The sequence below is a fragment of the Passer domesticus genome, chromosome 2 (genome assembly GCF_036417665.1).
Source record: "Passer domesticus isolate bPasDom1 chromosome 2, bPasDom1.hap1, whole genome shotgun sequence".
In the NCBI taxonomy this organism is placed as follows: domain Eukaryota; kingdom Metazoa; phylum Chordata; class Aves; order Passeriformes; family Passeridae; genus Passer; species Passer domesticus.
In genome coordinates, this window is record NC_087475.1 from 120,290,340 (window position 1) to 120,312,810 (window position 22,471).

Here is a 22,471-nt window from a genome sequence, read left to right on the forward strand (position 1 = left end):
GGCCCAGCTGTATGTGGCAGCTAACTCTCATAATCTTGTTTCAGATATTTTTATTGCCTCAAGCATTTCAATGTATTGAGCTTCAGCCAAAAAGTTTAGCTTCTATAATTTCTTCCCCTTGTAGCAGGAGTGAGAAACTTATGCTTGAATGACACCGAAGGTCGTTCACCAAAAAGGGAAATAAAATCAAGGAAACTTGTCTCCTCCTCAAGTTAAAATTCTGTTTTAATAAAGCCCTGCTTCTTTCAGATACTCATCTAGAGTACAATCTAAAGAAGCTGTGTCTCCTCATAATGTAAAGGTGAAAAAAGATGAATTATTTTCGTAAATTCGCAGGGAAAGATAGTCTGATCCTTCCTGAAGCACTGAGGGTGCATCATCTATGTCATTTCCCATTTTAGTGGGCTTCAGCAAGAATGTCTGTGCTAAACTGATAAATAGGTGATAAAGTTATCCAGACATTTGTCACTGAATTTCTAAAATCTTCTGTGCCTGCTCTGTAAAAATAAGGGTCTTGGTGTAATATTTATTAGTAATATGTCCTCCAAGTTACATGGGATATTAACTTGCATGGATGGTCTTAGTTCAATCAGCAGAAGAAAACCACAGGAAAAAAAAAAGGCATGAAAATGTGATCTTGATAAACCAGAAATCTATTAATTAAGAAGTTTCAGGTTATTTTCTTACAGTTTTCTCTATTATCTCTTCTCAAGCCACTCTAACCATGACAAGAATGTTTATACGCTAATGCGTGCATATGCATATTCATTAATATTCCAGCAAGTAAAATACAAAAATCGCAAACATATTCTACAAAACAAAGTTGGTCTGAATACTAAGAAAAGGGAAATCTACAAGGTTTGCATTTCAAATGTCAAATTAGAAGCATACTCATTAGAGTTTCCAAAGAAAACTACTCCAAAAGAAGTAGGAGGTGCATGAACAAAAGCCACACAATGAATTATTTGTCAGCTCCTGTTGGAAATTATATTTTTGCCTCTAATGGAATAAACATGATTCCAGTTTTTGTACTTTGAAGACTATTTCTGCAGCTGTGGCATTACAGAAGTGAACAAATGCTGGGTGAATACAGCGGACAAGGAATGCTTTTTCAGTCAGTGGGAACTGCACTGAGCTGCCACAACTTCTTAAATAGAGTAGAAAGTGGTTTAGCCACTCCTCTGACAGTTCCGTCAGGACCTGCAGATGTGTCTCATCAGGATCCATGGATCCAGGACCTTCAAGAACCTTAGATGGCCTTGAACCTGATCTTCTCCCACAGTGGGTGATTGTTCTTCCTCCCAGCCCCTGCCTTTGTCTTCTGATCAGTGTGGTTGGAGCACTTGACGATGGAGAAGGATGCACAAAAGTGCATCAAGTAACTCAGCTTTCTCCATGTCCCAAACAACCAGGTCTCCTGTGTCCTTGGAAAGAGGGCCCAGATTTTTTTCCAATTCCTCCTTTTATCATTGACATCTCTATAGGAGCTTGTTTTATTGCCCTTGACACTCCCTGGCTGGGTTTAACTCTATCAGGGTTGAATGGATAACTGGGGTATGTGATGGGGAGTAGACAGCTTGTGTTTATTTGCTTGCTTTGTTTTTTGTTTGTTTGTTGTTTTTTTTTTAAAGATATAAAGATCTATATTAAATAACATACTATATGAGGTCAGGGTACACTTGATAAGAGAGAATTACTTTACTGACGGGGAGAGAGGAAGAAAAAAAAAAAATCTCTACCCTAAGAATTTCCTAGAGTGGTTCATGGCTTTATCTTGTGTTTAGTAGTCAGTCCATATACTTGCACTCTTGATTTATTTCACTATTTGAATTTGCTAACCAGGGATGCTGAAATGTCTAACTTTTACTGTTCACTTCAAACTATTCTTATGAGCAACTGAACCCTGTGAAGATGTCAAAAGAAGAAAAATCTTACAAGCTTATTTTCTGTTTAGTGGACTGTAAGCAATATAAATATTAAACAGACTGTGCATCTTAAGTATGCTATGAATAAAGATTGAAAATACTGAAAGAAAAACCAGACAAAACAGCAGAATGGCTTTGAATACAATATAAGGGCTTGTTTGTTTGTTTTCTCCAAATAAACTATTTTCTTTAATTCAAAGTAAGGAAAATACAAGACATGATGAAAATCTTAAATAAGATATAAAAGTAAATAAGATACTTTCTAAGAGATCTTTTGTTTAAATTATTATACTACATTAGTAGAATACTTATAGGTAGTTTTTTAGGTTATCATTTGAGCAAACAAATCATAAGACATTGTCAGATCACAAACAGTAAGAGGAAGAATTCTTGTCAGTAAAATGTCAAAACAAATTATGAAGCACATATATCTTAGAGTAGAAGTTAGAAGAGGGAATAAATACAATTTCCAATAGCAATCCTTGAGATCATGTACTTAATAATAACTCCCAGAAATTATAAGTGGTGAGGTTTTCCATAGAGGTTTACTGTGGCATTAATTTATATGAATTTGAAGTTGAAAAATATAATTAAAAAAAAAAGAGTCAAATTGGAATGCCAGGTGCAGCAAGTCTCAGAGTCAGAGAATTTAATGTGGTCTAAGTAGCCATAGCTTTAAGCTCCTCTGACCCTTTCTGATTTCAAGTTTCTTTTACTACAGCTATTATATCATTGGGGATGGAAAACCCTCTTGTGTGGGCAGTGGGCAGAATACTGATGATGTAATTCATGATTATGTAGATGGAGATTGTAATTGCTGACTTTTAAAAATAGCAGTAGCTAATTCCCCCATGACCTCTTTGAGCCAGTGGAAGCTGCTGAAGGAGATATCTTCATAGAGTAATTAGGAAGCTTGGGGATATGACTCTCTCAGGAGGGTTATTTTAATTTTATATTCTGCTGTTTGTACTGCAAATTTTAATGCATCTAATAATTCATTTTTTTAAGTGTCATGATGCATCAGCTATGAGATTGATATAAGGAAAAAGAGAGGTGGGGAAAAAAGCAAAGGTAGCAGACTGCAAAGCACAGATTTCCAGTATCTAGTGAGATTAAACCTTCCACTATTACAATTCAGAGAGTTTTAGTGAGTCACATCCACAATGCCCAGCCTGGCATCAAACCACATCAATAAATAAACTAGTTGAGAAAATATTGTATTTGACAGTGTTCTCTATGAGCCACAAGCTAAGAGCACTCTGCAATGAGTAAAGGAAAGCAGTCACTGGTAAAAACAATGTTGGATAAAAGTCCCATCTTCAGGAACAAAAAACATAAATTATTCCACTTCTCTTTCAAGAGATATTTTCCTACTATGATTCAGTTTCATTGAAAGCTCTGTAGTAGATTCATCCTCAATTTGGATTTCTTCGTAGAGTAAACAATAATGACTGAACCAAAGTGAATTAACAGCAATGTGAACCTCTCTCAGGTGAATTTAAGGTCATATAACCCTAATTATGAATGAAATGTTGGAGGTTACCAGCATTTAGCTCATTTCACCTCTATAGGTGAAATAACAACAAATGAACTGAAATCTGATTTATCCCATACTCTTCCAAAATAAGTATTTGTTTCCACAGGAATTATTTTCTAAATGATACTTTCATGATCTTTTTATGAAGACTGTATTTTTAAGGTTCAGAGCAAAGTGATTTTTTGGGACATCAATCCCCTTGTTATGATGAGCACCACATCACAAAGCTACTTCATTGAAAGGCATAATAGCTGTTTTTTGCTAACTATAGAGTTCCAAAAGAAAGGATGCCAAGGTATATATAGAAAATTCTTACAGCTATCTTAATTTTCTTACAACCACTTCTGTTTTTAAGTGAAGAAAAAGAGCTCTAATATGTAGACATGGGAGTCTCTGCCATTAACTATGGAAATTGATGAAGAGCACAGTATCTCAGTACCTAACAGAGGTTACAGACCAGGCTGTTCAGCTACAAACATCTGGAATTTGTCACTGACATGATCATCTCTGCATTACAGTCAAAGCACTCCTCTCCTGAGATGTCAACCCAGGCTTTCTATTCCCACAGATTAGCACCCAAAATTATTTCTATAAAATACTCTGGGAAAATTATGGGACAAGAAAAGTTTGCCCTTCTCTTATACAGGTCTTAAGCAGCAAATTATCTCTGTTTTCATCCTTACCCCCCCTGTCTGTTCTTGAAACAAATCTGTTTAGAAGTTTCACCTTCTGAAATTAAAGCAAGAACTCTGGGACAGCAGTCAGGAGTCCACGAGGCAAACACCAGACTCTCTAGTGAATTATAACACAACATCCTTAGAGAATAGACATCTAGGAATCATTCAAGAGCACAGTGTTGCCAGAAGTTAAAAATTTTACATGATCACTTCTGCTTGAAATAGTTAAGACACTGAAAAATCCACCTAACCTAGCAGAAAACTTGAAGTCTCTGACATTTTTTGTTATTTTTTTCCCTCTGTATCTGCCCAGATTTGGACTAGCTACAATAATGGAGATAGCCAAGATACAAAGGGAAGCACTTTTAATGTAGTGGATCTCCCATGTATCACAATTATTTTTACATTTGGTCCCATACAGTAGGTAATGTGACTGTATAAAGTGAGTATGGATGAGAATCTGTATCCATGATCACTAGAAGAAAATTTAGATTGATAAAAAAAAATATATACTGCCATAACAGTGCCCAGATAATCAGGAGTTTCATAAACATTTTCAAACAATAAAATACATCCAAAAACCAAACCCTAAGGCACAGAGCAGAGTTTTGTGATGCTAGCATGTTTCTAGGGACCTAAACAAACACAAAAAACTTAAGGTTGTTTATCATCTCCAGAGAATCACATTTAAGCTTCAATGGTTATAAAAGCAAAATACACTGCTCACACTTTTCATTTACCATAATGCAGCTGTTTAGAATTAAGTCAGAAATTACAGTGCTCATAAGTCTGCCCATCATATTATTTGCTGCATTGTAGTCCCTGACAATACCTCAAGGTCTTCCTTCAGAGCGCAGTGAGAAATATTTGAGAATATCACAGATGCTTTTACTACAGCCTTCCTTATACTCTCACACCATCAGTACAAAACTCATTTTGCCATCAACAAAAGAGGAACAAAATAATCCACCCACAAAATTTTTATTAAAACAGTTTCCTTTAGAAAGGGAAATCATACTGTTGCACATATCTACCATCAATCAACACTCAGGTTCATCTAACATAATCTGATTAAGTTATTTCTAATTAACAGAGATAACTACAAGAATTAAAGGTAACCAATCATTTTCTGTCTCTATCTTCTTATGTACCCTGTGCACATAAAAAAACACCAACCTCCAATTAAATCACAAAACAAACAAACAAACAAAAATACCCACAGCAAGTGCAACAGCAACCTTTGTCACAGAAAATGTCTGTAATAAAATGAATATTTAGCAAGTCAATATCAAGGTAAACTAGCATCCACTACTTTCTCCCTAACTACACAGCCCAAATTCACATCACACTATGTAAATACATTGAACAATGACAATTTTCCCTGCGTAAATCCATACAATCTCACTGTACCTAAGTATGGCAAGATGGTGACAGTAGCAAGTTCTGCCAACAGACAGAAAAATCACAGTAATGAGCTGTATCCAGGGACTGTCCAGGACATCCACTCAGAAAAAGCAGGAACCAAAACCAGAGTGGCTTGTAATATATCAGTGAACCATCCAGGAGACAGGACCAAGACTCAAAAAAAAAAAACCAAAACCAAACTACTCACAGTGTTGGTGTGGAGTCCATGCAGTTAATAAATCAGAGCAGCAGAGGCACCAACAGGGGGAACAGCTAACAGCAAGCTTGGACTCCTAAACCTGTGAGCAAGACATAGGTGGGGCTGGGAGGAGCAACTGAGGCTCAATGAGGTCTTCAAGCCCTGAGAACTAATAAGCTGCCTCATCAGCCTTGAGAAAAGGCACCTGGGAGACCCTCCAGCAGCCTGCCAGTACCTGAAGGGACTTACAAGAAAGCCAAAAAGGGATTTTTTTTTTACAAGGGCATATAGTAATAGGACAAGGGGAGATGGCTTCAATCTTAAAGAGGGCAGGTTTATCTTGGATATTAGGACAAAATTCTTCTCTATGAAGGTGGTGATGCACTGGAACAAGGTGCTCAGAAAAAGGGGCAGAAGGCCTCTATGGATGTAGAGAGGTGCATAGTTAGTGAAAGAGGGGGCAGGCTACCCAGGAGAATTGCAGGCACATTATCTGAGCGGGAACGTGTCACAGTTGAGACAGCCACAATACACAGAGTACCATCATACAATTCCAGAAGGTTTCAACCAATACAGAATAACACCATACCACATCAGAAGGCTTCATGCAGCTGCCCTTCTTGTTCTTTAGCCCAATATTTTGTACCCTCATGTTTCATGAATTGCAGCTGTGTGCTCTCTGTTCCCTTTGGTGGTTGGTCAGTGCCCCTGGGCACTCCATGGCTCATTGCTTTCAGTGCTGCTCACCTGCTTCTCACAGCTGTAACCCATTGGGGAAGAGGCTCAGCCCAGCCCCACTCCTGATTACCACAAACTGTGTGCCTACAAGAATGGACAGGGGTAGGCAAACCAGAGCTCAGGTGGAGCTGGGACAGAAGGACATGAAGGGCAACAAGAGTGATTCTGGCTAAGAAAATCACAGATTAATCGTAGATTCATAGAAGGTTAAGTGTTGGAAGTGATGTTAAAGATCATTTAGCTCCAACTCCCCTGCCATGGGCAGGAACTCCTTCCACTAGACCAGGTTGCTCCAAGCCCCATCCAGCCTGGCCTGTTCTGGAAGTGCAGCTCTGCTGCCAGAAGCCAAACATTCCCATCTTCCTCATCATGCTGGTCCATTCGGTACTCTGTGCACAGCCATTTCCAGTGATGCCTCAGGTTTTAGCTTTTATATTTTTCAGATTCTGTACTGCTTTAGTGTGTATTTTTGAGCTTCATATTAGGGGATAGTAAACTCTCTTCACAGAGTAGCTAGACAAAACTATTCCTTCTCTAGCTGGGGACCAAGGACAAATGATCCAAATCTCAGGCCCAAGAGCACAAACAACGTGGACTGAAGAAAGAAAAGCAATAAGGATGGGACTTCATAACCTAAAGATATAATTGGACAATTAACTCCAATATGAAAATGGACCAGGGCTTATGGAAGTGTGAGACCCCATGACTGGTTGTCCATTTTGTGACCATTTTGGGTTCATCTTGGTTGTAGCCCTGGCTGTGCTCTTGTGCTGCCCAAGGTGTATCCACTGAGGCCTTTTAATAAATACCTAATTTATTCTTAAACTCTGTCTTGCCTCTGTTCTAGGTCCGCCTACAGAAGGCATCATCAATACTTCCTACCTGTAATGGGGCTTAGACTCTCCTTTTTGCAATCTTAAATTCCATCAATATTCTGCTCATCCAGACAAGCAATGTGCAGTCTGGTGATCTCCTCTCAGGGCTCCTTTACTTGGTGACTCAGTGCCTCAAGGACAGCCCTCCTCCCAGAGGAAAGGACACCCTCAGCACATCCCCAGGGAGAGGCACCAGGCGCTACCTGCACACTGCCTGCAGAGTTCCCTGTGGGTCAGGGCCTCGGATGTCCCCAGACAGCTGCTGGCTTCTGGCAAACCCGCACCACAGATAAGCAGGCTCAAAGAGCTTTCAGCAGAGTTTCTAAAACCCCTTGAAAATTAAAAAAACCCTTCTGTAGCAGCAACCAGCTGGAAAGAAAAAGTGCAGGCTCTTCCAGGAACTGCTAACAAAAGCTGACTGTCAGAGCTGGTAGAACCAAAACCCTCCAGAAGCCACCCCTCACCTGCAGCAGCAGGCTGCCAGAAGTTCCCCCAAAAATGACGATCCCTGCAGGAGAAACATATGGATGAAATTCCCTGAAGAAGAAGCCTGGAAACTGCTGTGACAACTGTTATATCTCTACTATCTGATTCCCTAGTTGCACTTAAGAGCAGGCACAGTTGTTAGCACATGGGTGTTGTGAATTAATTTAAAGAGGAGTTTTCTCAGAGCCAGCCCACAGTCAAGTCTTGGGCATTGGAAAGGGAAGATTTTCTTTAGGATTCTGTGAGTTTTTCGCAACACTGTTTAGAGAGCTGTTTAGGGAATGCTGGCAACTAGAATTGAAATTGAAAACAAAAAGTGCAGACAAAGCCATGGGCGGTTTCTGAGCCTGTCACAACCACATTACAGAATCCCTGAGGACTTCTTGCAAGACTTAGAAGACCCTCTACCAGTCCCACTACTAAAAGCTCTGAAAGTCATTGGGAAAGTTTACAGCAGTGTCCACACTGTCAGTCCTGTCAGATTTTCAATTGCCTGTAGCAGCTCACTCTGGCATCCATTAAACATACAGGTAGTGAAAATACATAGAAACAGACTGCATGTGGAAACAGCCAATGGCTATGTTTATATGAGTAGGTAGTGCTGCACAAATAAAACAGTTTTGAGGCGCAAAACAACTGTGCTGACAATGAGACATTGAAATTTCTTGTGCTTCAAGAGCTTTTAGTTCAGTTCCACTCTGGTTTTATGAACTGCATGCTATTGGCAGCTACAGCACGCTAGGTATATTCCTGCAGTGCATCTGCTCCCATGATTTCAGCTGAAAAAGACCCAGTTCATGCTTTCATACTCTGGGAGACTGTTCCATGACATGAACTGGCAGAAGAGAGGAGATTTTTTTCAATAAATTCAAACCCAAATGCTCATATAGTTATGCTCGTATTTTTCAGAAATGCAAAAGATTTTTCTGATCTCAACACATCTAACTCTACAACCTTTTAATTGCTTGGACTCCTTGGATGATAATATTGGCCTGTTACAGACATTATGTAGTTTTTAGAGAAATTCCTTGTCCTTCCCAGGCTGGCTTCAGACACTGAGTGTAATGCTGTTATGGTTTGTTAGCTCAACTCTGCCTGTGAGCTGCAGCAGTTTGGCTATCCGTGTGACCTTGGAGCAAAAAACCCAGACATCCATGTAGGAGAGTGCTGAATGTGGCATACATAATGTGTTCTGGCTAACACTGAGCTGGCCATCAATCATTCATTGAAATTGTCCCAAAAATTAATGCTAGGAACCATTTGCACCCTAAGCATGTTGTGCCAATGACAAACAAGATCTTTCAGGGTTCAGTGCCATCACAACTCTTAGCACATGTAAAGTTTTGAAACTTAAACTTGTGGTTTACAGCATAGTTCCTTATACACTTCCAGCCTCTGAGCATATCAGTGACCATATCAGAGGGATGGGGTTGGATGAAAACTGGGAGGTCTGCTTTGGAACCCAGAGAAAAGTGATATAATATTGTTTATTTTTAAATGCTTTCCTCTCCAGAGATTAGACTCTCCACTCAATCCTCTTAATTAAGAACAAGCATCTAACAGTTGCATTCTTCCAGGACAACTCTTTCAACTCTTTACCTGTGTTCACAAAAAATTATCAAATTATTCATTGTTTATACACAACTCTAGATATCTCTTAGGTAAAATTAATCAAACCAAGAAAATTAATGAAATAATTAAAATTGATAGGATTTGCAATATACTACCTCTTTCTATAACTATAAAAAAGTTTTCAAACTTACTGCAGACTATGGGCTACTCAACTATATATTTGTCAGCTGAAAGCATTTTTAAACTACAGAACATTTCAATTTTGAAATTCTGATTTAACTCTTCAGAAGAAGCAGTGAACAAATACTTTATATCAGACTTTCACCACTACACAGGTTCCTGTCAAATCTGTTTTAAGGATTTGGATTATGATGCATGAACTTCTCTTTCCTTTGTCATCCGAATTTATTGAGATGGTAAATAGGTACTCTGTGTTGTTAAAATGTTCCTGCTATGGAAATAACTTGTATTTTCAATCCTTGAACAGTACTCAGATACTATAATGACACTCAAAATATAAATATTGCACACAGAAATGACGGATGCCAGAGCTTGGTACGTTTTTTCTATGAAAGGCCTGTTACAGCATTCCCTTCTAGTTAAAATATCACTGTAGCCACTGGCCTTGTCAAATCAGCTTTTTACAAACACTACCAGAAAGACCTCGAATTGCTGGAATAATGTCATTCAAACATTGTAGAAATTCTGTCTTTTTCATCTGCCCCACATAAAACTTCAACTGTAACAGCAACCAGCTAATACCCCACTTAAGAGAATTTCTTCAGAATCTTTTCAGATGCTTGTACACTCTAGCAGTTTGTAGTTTAGATAATATGATGGAGAGTGGCAAAACACAGATCAGACAGTAAAACACTTTTACTGTTGCTTGTGGACCTGAAAGAACAGAAGAGTCTAGAGGATAACTGAACACCCTTTTAAATATTAACACCAACGAAGGAGTTTCAGCTTTTTCCCAGCATTTTTTCCAGCTGTTTGTTTTTTTTCTTTCCTGTTATTTCAAATCTCACATTTTGTTTTTATTTCCCCCTTGACACTGCATTGTGATATTGCTTCTTTGAAAATTACAGACAAAGTGAGACAGATGTCTTGAATGTGGAATTACCAAGGGAATAGTTTCTCAAGATGCTATGGGCAGGTGTAGATCTCAGGACTCTCTGCCTCCTCTGCTGTGGGAGATCTGTTAATAATGTGCATAACAAGTAGAGAAAATCAGATACAAAGTACTACAAATATCCAGACACATTTGAGAAAAACACTGGGAGAGAAAGTCAAAACAGTACTTGTGAATCAGCAGGTCTGCTGTTTACCAGGAGCTAACAGACAATTTTTCCAGAGAGCACAATATCTTTCTGTGCTGCCCTGAAATAAAAAATAAATTATTATGTCCTAGACAGGTAGAAGAATTATAAAATAAAGGGCTTATGAAATCAGACCTCGCTCTGCTACAATTGCCAAAGCTGGCCTGTCATTTCTTCTAAGTGCAGCTAACAAGCAATTTGCGAGTTCCCATGTAAAGCTGTTTTGCAAATGAGAAGTTCATTTAACACAACAATCTATTCTGAGGGTGAAAAACAAATGCACCCATGTAAACAACAATATTTGTTCCAGAAGAACCCACAAGGGAAAAATGTAAATATATCTAGAGAGAGAATATTTGATAGACATATACAACAGCCCTTTTTGACCAATGAACTGAGTTTCACTGTATTGCTGACCAGTTAGGTTTAACACAGCCTACTGATATTTGCTACTACAAGTCTTCTGATATCTCCTACAAATATGAGCTTTGTCAATAAAAAATTGGCTTTCTGCATGAAGACAATAGAGTTTTGGCTGATTTATTCCAACATTATTATAAATGTATTATAAGCAATAAAGAAAAACATCTTTTTCTGTATTACTTTTTATCAGTTATTAAGCCTAGTTCCCCCTTCCCCCCTTTTTAATTTCTGTGGCAGGAGATCGGTTTTCCTTTCTTTTGTTGGACAGAATATGCTAGAACTTATGAATAAATTTGTTGTGCTGTTGTTGTTTTACATCTTAATTACATTCAAAAGATTTTCTATGGGGTTTTTTTGTATACATGATAAGTGTGAGCATATTGCTTATAATGTAATCAAATGAAATCAAATATGTGGTTATTATCTGTAAGATAATGAATGAGGAAGAATGTGTTACTATGTTTTTAATCATTGTGGAGTTCAAATGACAACATTAACCAAAGGTGCCTAGCTCAGGGGTTCTCTAATAACATCTGAACTCTACTATTATTTCTAGCTTTTCTATTTATTCTATCAATTTAACTTAGCTTGCTGTGACTTATGCAGGTTAGAAGAAATTATTTTCTTTTGGAGAAATTTGGAGTTTCAAAAATAAAAGTTTTTAAACCTTTTCTTTTCTGAACCATAGACCTCAAATAAAATTTGGTAGCAGTAAAACATCAAGTTATGTTGTGCCCATATGGATGCGTCGACTTTATCTCATTAAGATGGAGAACTGTTAGTTTTTACTATTGATTTTTTGGTTCTCTTTCATATTTTTTATTGGCCTGGCACTGTCTTATTCTTCACATTATTAAGTTTCCAAAAAAGCCTCTATTCTGGGTTCTGGCACAAGCAAACTTGCCCTCTAACCAACACTCTTCTTTTGCTACTGATAGTGAGATGGAAAATCCAGAATTTAAAAGAAGAAAGGTTACTTCTGAGCCATACATACAACTCAGAAAAAATTGTCATGTTTTTCAGAGATCAGATGATGTCTGGGAAAATTTTTTTCCTGAAGTAATTTTCTTGCCATCCCTAATCATTTCCTCTTATTCACCATTGTAAAATATCCCTGAGAACATCAACTGGATTACTGATAGATGTTACCATTGTCAACATTGTCATCAACTGCTCAAAAGATTTTAAGTTTCTTTTAACTTAAATGAGGAAAACTGGTAAGATACAGAGTCCTGGAGTCATTCAACTGCAATTTCCATCACATATTTGTAACTGTTATGCTTCCCAATTTTATTCAACTCAGGAATCGAAACTGTGACTGACAGTATAAAAGACAAAACTATTCCATGAAATGTAGGCAATTAGATCTATCCCTGATGCCAAGGGAGGATCCAGTGTGAAGAAACATGAGTCAAGGTGTCAAGCCCCAAAACCACTTAAATGTGATCTTGGCTTGAAAGCAGCCTGTAAAGAATCCTTGAATTAGCTATGTATGAATCAGTAATACACAAGGAACAGAGAAATTCAGGATAGTCGGTCACTTTAGCTATTTTGGTTGATGCATTAATCTTCTCAGAGAAAAAGGCCTTTTACATGTGAAGTAGGCAATAGACCAAGTGAGAAGTGGGGTGAGGAGAGTGGCCTTGTAAAGGGAGAAAACTGGAAATAAGGGGAACAAAAGGGGAATGGGGGAGAAGGCTGAGCTACAGGAAGGTAATGATATATGATGTGATATAGGGAAAACAAAGGGTAAAAATATTCTCTTAAAGACTAAGGAGGATGTGGCAAGGCACAATGAGACAATAACCTCAACCTGAAAATATGTATCTTGGCATTTGGAGTCATGCTCCAATGTTTTTGAACTCAGGTCTATTGAGGCCACCATGCAATTCCTCAAAGAGGAAGAAGGCTTTCCCACTCTTTGCCCTCAAGCAATTCTTTGCCTTCTCTATGCTGCTGAAAGATTGACAGGACGGATAATGGTATTGTTCATTTTTCAAGTATGCATTAATGCCATTGACTTAACTTGTCTATTTTGAAGAGCTATTAGAGCTCCTTTGTGCTGTATCTATAGGTTGTATTGTGGGTTGTCACTACAGCACAGGCACATCCTGCACAGCACTCTGCCTCCCTCACCCCGCTGCTATCTGGCTGTCAACTTTATTGTAAAACATCAACAGGAAAGATGTGTGCCGTATTTTTGTCTTTGCAAACAGACCGCATTATGTTAGGCTGCAAAATAATTACATGACATTCTCTGCTTTCCAAATTCAGGATTATCTGGCCTGTGCCTATGGCACTAATGCTACATCTGCTGGTGATATACATGACAGCAAGAGCAGGGGCTGATTTGCAGTCTCAGGAGCTATCAAAACTAGCAGCACTGAAAACACAATAATTATATTAATTGGGCAATGTCTCTACAGCACAAGCTTTAGATTTGCCTTAGCATTTAATAACTTTTCTCATATATTGGCTATGTTAAATGTGAAGGGAAGTCAGAAAGAACTCCTTAGTGTTTTGGCTTCATAGTAGGTACACTAAGAGCCAATTTGAGCTGGTCAAAATCTTTATAATGGAGTATTTTCTTGTCAGAAGACATATTTCCACAAAAGTAAAAATATTCTGCAAGAATGTACTGATTCTGACAAATTTAATTCGGAAAAAAAATTGGGAAGCATTAAGGTGTCTGCATTAATATGGTTTTATTTCAAGAGCAGATCCTTTACAGAAATTAAAAATTAGATTAATAATAACATTAGATCTATTGAAAAGAAATATTTGGATTCAACTTGAACTGTCTTTTCAAGGAATCATAATGAAATAAGTTCAGAAGTCACAGAATTTTCCTTTCCACTGATTTTCAATTTCTGGTATTTTTATGCAAATATGAGGTAAAAAATTACCTCATTCTGCTACTCAGAAACAGATAAACAGGCATGTAAAGGACTTTTACAACACTTTTCCCCAGAAAAGTGATGAAGTTTATAAGCTGATGTTTCTACTAAATGTTTCCTAGAACTCTGAGTAGATCCTAAAGTGATATAAATCAGAGAAGTCCACTGTGACCACAGCAGGCAGAGTTTGATGTAATCAATCATCATGAATGCTCAGGCTTTTCAGGTGCACTTGGTGCTGGACACTTACAGCATGTTTTATAAAGTGAGCACTGAAAGAACTTACCCTTGCAGCTCAGTTTGCTGTTCTGCTCTGTGGTGGGAATTTCTGGGAAGTCACATAATCACCCTCTGTCTACTATCCTTCTGTAAAACTGAAATAATATCTTCCAACTCTCATTCATTCTAGAATTAGATCTTACTCTTGTAACTTACCAATGCTAGCAGACCATGCAGAGAAAATTGGAAGAAGAAGCAAGAACATGAACTGTGTTTAAGAGTGGAAAATATCATCTAGACTATAAACAAGAATAAAGATGTAATTTCTTCTTTTAGAATTGGGTACTGAACTTGTACACTCAGATTACATTTCTCAAGTTGCTAACCAGTAAACTCTTCATAACTTAGAATTCTTAACTAAATTTATAATTCATTATCTCTTCCATTACTCTGCCTTGTGGACACTAGAAAATCTCATATCTCCACATATCTTCAGTAAGTTAGTGGTTTATTTATTTTTTTCCCAAGTCTGCAAATTAAAACAGTGATGATTACAGAATCTGTGTTGCAAATCAAAGCCTCCTTCACACAGTTTTTTTTTTTTTTTGTTTTGTTTTGTTTTGTTTTGTTTTTTTAACTGCTTTTTATGTACAATGAGAGCTAGTTCATGAACACTTGAAGATTGCAGAGGAAAAGCTTTTGAAGAGGACAGTGAATTAGATTTTGACTAAAACCTGAATGGAAAAACACCTTTACATATTCAGTAGATAACATATTCATCTATACAAAAGGATGTCTTTATACAGAGTGAGGTTGACAAACTCTTCAATGGCACACCAGAGAAGTGTTAGAAAGACAGGTACTGATTTGCCATTACCCTGTGGACAAGGTGTGTGGACAATATTGATTATTTTTGTTATTTACTAATTATTAGTTTTGTCATTACAAGACATTGTTTGAATTTCACCTAGTCTGCCCTTGTCAGAGGGGCAAAGGACACTTACTTTATCCCAGAAATTACCAAATAAGATTATTATCTAATTAATTAAGTCTCACTTGTTATGGGAAGCTACATAGCCTAGAATTTGATGCTCTCTGTTAGCTGTGTTTCTGATTAAATACCGGTTCACACCTATGCAGGAGCAAGAAAAAAAAAAAAAAAGAAAAAAGTACTAAGTAGAGGTTAGAATATAGCACTGTTTGTTGACAAGAGAGACAAATACATGCCATTTGTTGGTGTTCTCTATATGTGGTCCAAAACACTCAGCAGCAGAGCATCCACAATTCTGACACTGGTTAACACAAATTACCGTGTGGGACATCAGAAGGGCCTGTAGCAGCAGGCCACATGATAATTGCCTGGGATATGGTGCTGTGGGTTCTGCAGGGCCTCCCCAGAGCCTGCCAGCTGCACGGCAGCTTGTGTGCATCAGCTGCACACGTGGGCTGTGAGTGAGCAGGGCTCCTGAAGCAGCCAGGAGCGCAGTGACAGCCTCTGCCAAACCATCACACACGCTCTGGGTACCTGCCTTCCTCTCCAGGGCCACGGGAGCTGCTCAGCAGATCTGCAGTTACATGACCAAAAGTGATGCCTAGGAAGGCACACCTGGGACTCCAGCATGTTACTTTTGTAGTATTTCTAAGGAAAGAAAAAAGGGGATTTTTCTGGTAGGAACTTGAAAAATTTTGGAGGTGGGGGAAAAAAATCAAAGGAGGATTAAATTATATTGTTTGAAAAAAAAAAAAAATCTCTATGCAATAACCTTCAATGTAAAACATTCCCACAGCCTGAATCTATTTCCCCACTGGCTTACCTATACAAATCAAATTCACGATATCCTAAATCATCTTAATATCTGCACAGGACTTAGTTTGCTTAAATCTTCTTTCCCTCTGATTTTCCAGCTAGCTTTCTTAGCTACAAACCAATCTAATGCTACCACAAGCAAGCTGAACTGGATAGAGAGCAAAAACTGTACTAGATTTTAATAATGCATCTTCCATTCTAGGCATTATATAGGTATGAACCTAATCCAGTAAGCAATTCAGGAGAAATAAAGAAACAAAACTAGAACAAGTGTATAAACAATTAGTGATGAAACCAATCCGACCTAACAATAAGTTAAGTGGTTTTAGTAATACTCATCAATATTGTATCAGTCAATAGATTTATAAAATACAGATAAATATAAAAATTAGTGTCATGCTAAAATATCACATAGGTCAGTATCAATACCAGTGGTATCATGCACATTTTTCATTGCAAGATCTAACAATAAAATAAAACAACTTGAGGGCCAGTTTCAGTCTGGACATATAGGAGAACGAGATTCAGGATTTCATTTTCTGCAGCCATGGAGATTGATCCATGTTACTCCAGTACTGAACAAAATAAGGCCTGAGAAATCAGTGGATTTCACTGAAGGCTGAGTTGCCTTTCTAATTAGGCCACTTACTAAAGCTTTAGTGCCACAGAATGGCAACTGTTTGTCTACACAGGCTTAAATAGTGATGTTTTCAGTCAGTGCAATTATTTCCCTTCCTTTGCTGTAATCCCTCCTAAACTGTGCTTCAAAGTTTGAGAGGTATCTCACCCCCTACAGTAAAAGGAAGCGAAGTCTGAAGTTCAATTTATTATTGTCTACCATAGATACCCTCAGCTTGCAGTAAATTAATGAAAAGGATATGTTCAGCTTGGTTAGCCCAGTGTAATGCAGTTATATTCTACTTCCTGTAGCCACTAATTCATTAAATGCCACTGCTGGTTGTGTCCCTACATCCCTCAAGATGTAGCTCTGGTACAATAAGTTCCCAGAAAAACCTTTCAACACAAGTTTTTAGTTATGAATATTGGGGGTGGGTTTCTTTTAAATTTTTTTCATTATTATTCACATGGTGAGACACTTGCAAGCAACAAATACAATCTGGAATTCATAAAGTTAAAAATTTTTTTAGAAGTCAATGTTGCTGGCATTATTGAAAAGACTGAGAAATCTTATTTCACTTTCTTCTTGGCTATGTAATTACAAGTAAATAATAATTTGAGCTATATTTTACTTGGAACAACAAGTATTGAATATCTTCCATAATGATTAACTCAATAATATAGAAGTTGGGGAGGTATTGATAGGCTCAGAAAATTGCTTTGGCAAAAGAAAACACTCCTAATGAGCAAAGTCAGGAATTATTGCTTGTGATATTGAGATTCTAGCCATCTAATCAAATAATTCCAAATCTAGTAATCACAGACAAATGGGGGAAGAAAAAAAAGAAAACAAACAAACAAACAAAAAAACCCCAAAACCCCTCCCCAAAAATAGATTACTGTTAGAAAAATGGTTTCAATAGAGAATAATAATAGAGGTAAAACAGCTATACAGACAATTCCTAGTACCTAGTCATTTGCTACTGTCATGGCACACCCTCCTACTGTTTTTCTTGGTCCTGAGATTATTGGCTAAACTTTGAGTGCAGGAGGAGTCTGACAGCAAGTCCTTCAGAGAAAAAATATTTGTTGAAGGCAGGAGTTTCTTTCTCCTCTCTGGTGGCAGGAGGACAACTTCATCTTCCTCACTCTGGGGTCCAATGAGGGGTATTTTTATATTTTTTTATCTTATAACTATTTACACTTTGCTTTTCTTCCTTGCTGTGCAATTGATACTTATTCTACAAAGCTGTACTGCCCAACTCACATGCCTTTTTTTTTTTCTCTACTTATCAGCAAATAGTCAGGAGTGAGTTGTTTCCTGAGGTCTCCCGGGTCACCATGTGTCACTTTTCTTACCATGTTGCACCCACATTCCTCTACACTGCACCAGGTCCCAAATTTCAAGCCTCTGTTGCTATACCATGCCCATACTCTGTATTACTTCATTATGTGAAGATTATAGAGGTTTTTCTTTTCTATCCAGAAAAATCTTCAGTCGTTACTGTAATTTACACAAAAATAAAGAAATCTTTAAGTAGATCAAGACAAGTCCAGACAAAACCCAAGGAGAATCAGTCCACAGGCCTTGTTCTAGTTTTAGCTAGGGTTGGTAACAAGGCTCTATCATCCTTGTCAGCATTTCAGTTTTTGTGATATGGATGCAGAAACCTTTAGAGAGCTTTGTAAGTCAAAAATGAATGGTGACAAGCTGGACAGCTGCTAAACCAGGCAATAACATCACTTAACTTATTCTGGTAGTATTAGAAGGTTTAAAGGAGGTACCAGCCACCCTTCCACTACAGGAGAAGAGGTAACCACATAACAATACACTGCTGACAGCCCATGAAAACAATTATCTTTAATTTCAGCTATGAAACAAACCCACAGACATTATTAAATATTGGAACTGCTTGTGTGGTTTCAGATACATGTGGTTCAAGTGAGTGTCTCCAGGAAACGGTTTGATATTTGACTCACCAAGATCAATGCGTTATGCAATTACCAAGAACATGTTTACACAGTGTAATACTTTGAACATATTTTCCTAGAATTCACAGCAAAACCAATTTTGCAATGAAATATAGTGCTTAATAAAGGCTGGAATTCTGCTTTGAGAACATTTTCTTATATAAACATTCATAATAGCTCCTAGGATGGAGGTGCTACTAAAGCAGAAAGAAAAAAACAGTTCAAGCAAGCCATACTTTTTCTTTTAAAGTAAAATGCCAATAACCTATCATGACTGTGATGGTATGACTCACTTTAATACTGACACATATAGATCCCACAAACCACAGAAACATTTGGGCTGTTATTTTTAATGGCCTTTTAAAGACACAAACAATAAAAGCAAACAATAAAACATCTTTATTGCGTTGCTGTGCTTGGCAAAGGGACTATAACTGCTTTGGATGATGGCTGTGCTGGGTCTGGCTGGGATGGAGTTAACTTCCCTCACGGCAGCCCATGTATTGTCATGTGCTGCATTTGTCGCTAAAATGGTGTTGATGAAGTGCCAACTTTTCTGCCACTGCTGAGCAGTGCTTGCAGATAATCAGGATATTCTTTCAGGCCAGAAGGCTGAAAGGATGAGCAAAAGTTTGGGAGGGGACACTGGGACAGTTATAGTCCACACCATAGAACACCATGCTCAGCAGCAAAAGACATAGGCACACAGTGGGGCAGAGGGGGGTAGGATTCCATTAATAAACCAATTATTTTCCAAAGCAGCTCTTCATACTGAGGTCCTGACTGCCAGTGGCTGGACATTGCCTCCTAATGGGAATAAGGGAATAAATCTGCTCATCTTTCTGTGCTTCTGTGTGTGGCCTTTGCTTTATTCATTAAACTGCCCTCATCTCAGCCCTCAAGCTTGCCCATCCCCTTTGCTGTTGGGAAGAGGAGAGTGAGACTTGCAGGGTGGGAATCTGAAGGCCAGGAAAGGTAGACCCACTACAAAGGGTTTATTTAAAAGTAGTGCAGTTATTGTCATTCCTTTCATGTTCCACAGAGAAAAGAATAATCTCATTGCAGACTCTTTGATAAGGATTCTTCAAAAAGTCAGGCTGAATATAAACTGTTTATTTATAAAACCATAATGTAAAAATAACATATTGATAGCAAGAAATGTAGGAACTGTTGTTTTAGGGCTTCTTTACCAGAGCTGAACATGAAGTTATTTATAATTTTATACCAGAAAGCAAAACCAAATATTTAGCTGGGTCAAATCCCAAAGTCAATTACGAAGCTCCTGATTACTTCAGGTTGCAAAAATTACTCTTTACAAGACATGAATCAGAAATGAAGGCAGAAAAAGTCTACAAGTTACCCAGACAATATAAACTTTTCCAGATCATTATATATAGTTTCTCTCATCCTCAACTAATCCGGGACCTGTTTCAGATCATCCAAAATCAGAAGAATGGCTGTAATATTACTGCAGCACACAGGACGACACCAATGCATTCAAAGTTCAAGGAAATGCTTGTTTCTTTAAGTTTGTCCAATGTTAATTATAAGTGAACCCTAAAATACATTGTTTGAAAAAAAAAGGTTTTTGTCCTTAAATGATCCAGATGTTTTCAGCCAGCTCAGAAAAAGAACTCTTTTTTCTAATGCATCTGACAAATGTCAAAGTTCTTGAACATTCCTGAAATAGGCTACTCTAGAAAAAAATAGCAAGATGGTATGGAGGTTAATAGATGGTAAATTAGTATTACCTTTGTTTCTTGTTGTAAGTCATATTTCAATTGTTTTGACAATAATTTAGCAGCCTTTCCATTTCACAGATAGGAAACTGAGTCAGAGGGAAGTGATTCAGCCACCATTTGCTAAACTAAGAGAACACAGTATGTAACTTGGGGTAGGGATGGAAAAGAAGGAAAGTATCCTGGATATCAAACCCAATCTTTCACTTACATCCCCACAGTGTGGGGGCACAGGTTACACAGATCTAACTGCTGCTGTTTTCTCTTTCAGGTAAATGTCCCTTTATCTTTTGGGGATTCTTATTTTTCTTGGGTGGAGGAAGTGAGAGGAAGCTTAGGGAGAGCTTCATGTCATTTTCAGTTCTCTGGTCTTATTTTATGAATTGAAAGATAATCACTCAGGTATATTTTTGAACTACAGGGGTGTGTTTATATATATATATATATATATATATATATGTATGTATTTATACACACACACAAAAAATATATATATAAATGAGATGAAATGAGAAAAATCCCAACAATTTTCCCCACATTCTAGTGAAGTCTGTAACCTACTTGTCACTTGTGATATCTCATTCAGTCTGAATAAATAAAAATTTATTACTCAAGTTCAATATATTTTGTGCTATATTAGGTAGGCTCCTCCTCCCATATCACAGGAAATACCCTTAACTTATGCAAAAATCTCAAGACACAGAATCTTTCTGGTGGACTGTCCTGTGTTGGACTTCAATATAATATTGCCCTCCTGATTTGTGAATGGCAAGGGTGGGAGATCACAACTCACTGTAGCTGCATGAAGAGAGAAAAAATAAAAATAATAACTACACCACTCATGCACTCCCTTTGCAGAAAACAATTCTGGAACTAGATCATGGAAATGATAATGCTTCAAAAATAGTCAGTAAAAAAACCTCAATTATTTTATGTAGTTGCTCCTTATAAAATTTCTGGTGAACTGCAGAGGCATACAGCAAGAATGAGATGGAAAAAACCTGTATGTATTGGGTCTAATTTTCTACATCCTTGCATTTTTATAGTCATTTATGTATCTGAATGCAAAGGTACAAAATATTTTTAAAATGTAATTCTCCATTCAGCAACAAATCTAGTAGCAATGACATTTTTACATATACAGTGATACACATGAACATATATGGAGTATTGTTACACTAAAGAGTATGGAACAGATTTAAAATTTGAATGTTGGTCCATGAGAAGTTCCAAAGGTTCAAAGATTGTAATGTTTTACTTCTGTTCTACTTCCCCACTGGTACTCAGTTACAAATAATCTGGAATTTTAGATTCCCCTTTCACATAGCTTTGCTGAATGCATATATAAGCTATTTTAAACAAACCAAACTGAGAATTTCAGGTACATAGATTGAAAAGAAACTAAAGAATGGGTCATGAGTATGGCAGTATAATGGATGTCTCAGAAGGACTCTCTTCTAGGTCATCCTTTTGTTTTGGGTTGGTTTTTTTTTATTTATTTTTTATTTATTTATTTATTTATTTATTTTCTTAACTGATCATGTATTCTTTTTCTAATTAAAAAAACAAAGGTCCATAAAGGAAACATCCTTTCCTCCAGAAGGTATTTTGACATTAATACAAAGTCTTCCAGAAAAAAAAAAAACACTTCTATGGAGTGACTTTGTAGGAGCAGATTACCTGACTAAGGGAAGGACAATGCTATTTTTTTCAAGATCAAAAAAAAAGGAAAAATAAATGCAGTTGATTCAAGCACAACAAAACAATCAGTCACATAGAACACAATCTTTTAGAATGGTGAGATAGCTCTGATCATAACAAAGCTAAAAATAAGGAAATGAAAGAAAGGAATTTTCTTATTTTTTAAAAAATGGGATACACTGCAAGTGGTTACAAAGATGATGTTCTTTAAAATCAAAATAGGATTCTACATAAACTTTCCCATATATTTTAACCTATTTAATATATTTCCCACTTTTTAACATATTTTATTGTTTCCATCTTAAAGGTTTTCTTCACTGCTATGACTGTACTTATTGAGAATAATGATTTTTAGCATAGACTA

General features: G+C 37.2%; 1 long non-coding RNA gene across 4 annotated transcripts in view; it reads right to left on the reverse strand.

Moving 5' to 3' along the window:
- LOC135294972 (uncharacterized) overlaps positions 1-6,258 on the reverse strand; it is an 81,933-nt gene extending 75,675 nt beyond the window's left edge. The window contains exon 1 of one of the 4 annotated variants that reach the window (XR_010357005.1): positions 5,752-6,258. This is a non-coding gene — a long non-coding RNA (uncharacterized LOC135294972). The remainder of the gene's footprint in view (positions 1-5,751) is intronic. The other 3 variants (XR_010357008.1, XR_010357007.1, XR_010357006.1) reach the window with 3 other exon arrangements.
- Positions 6,259-22,471: the final 16,213 nt, after the last annotated feature.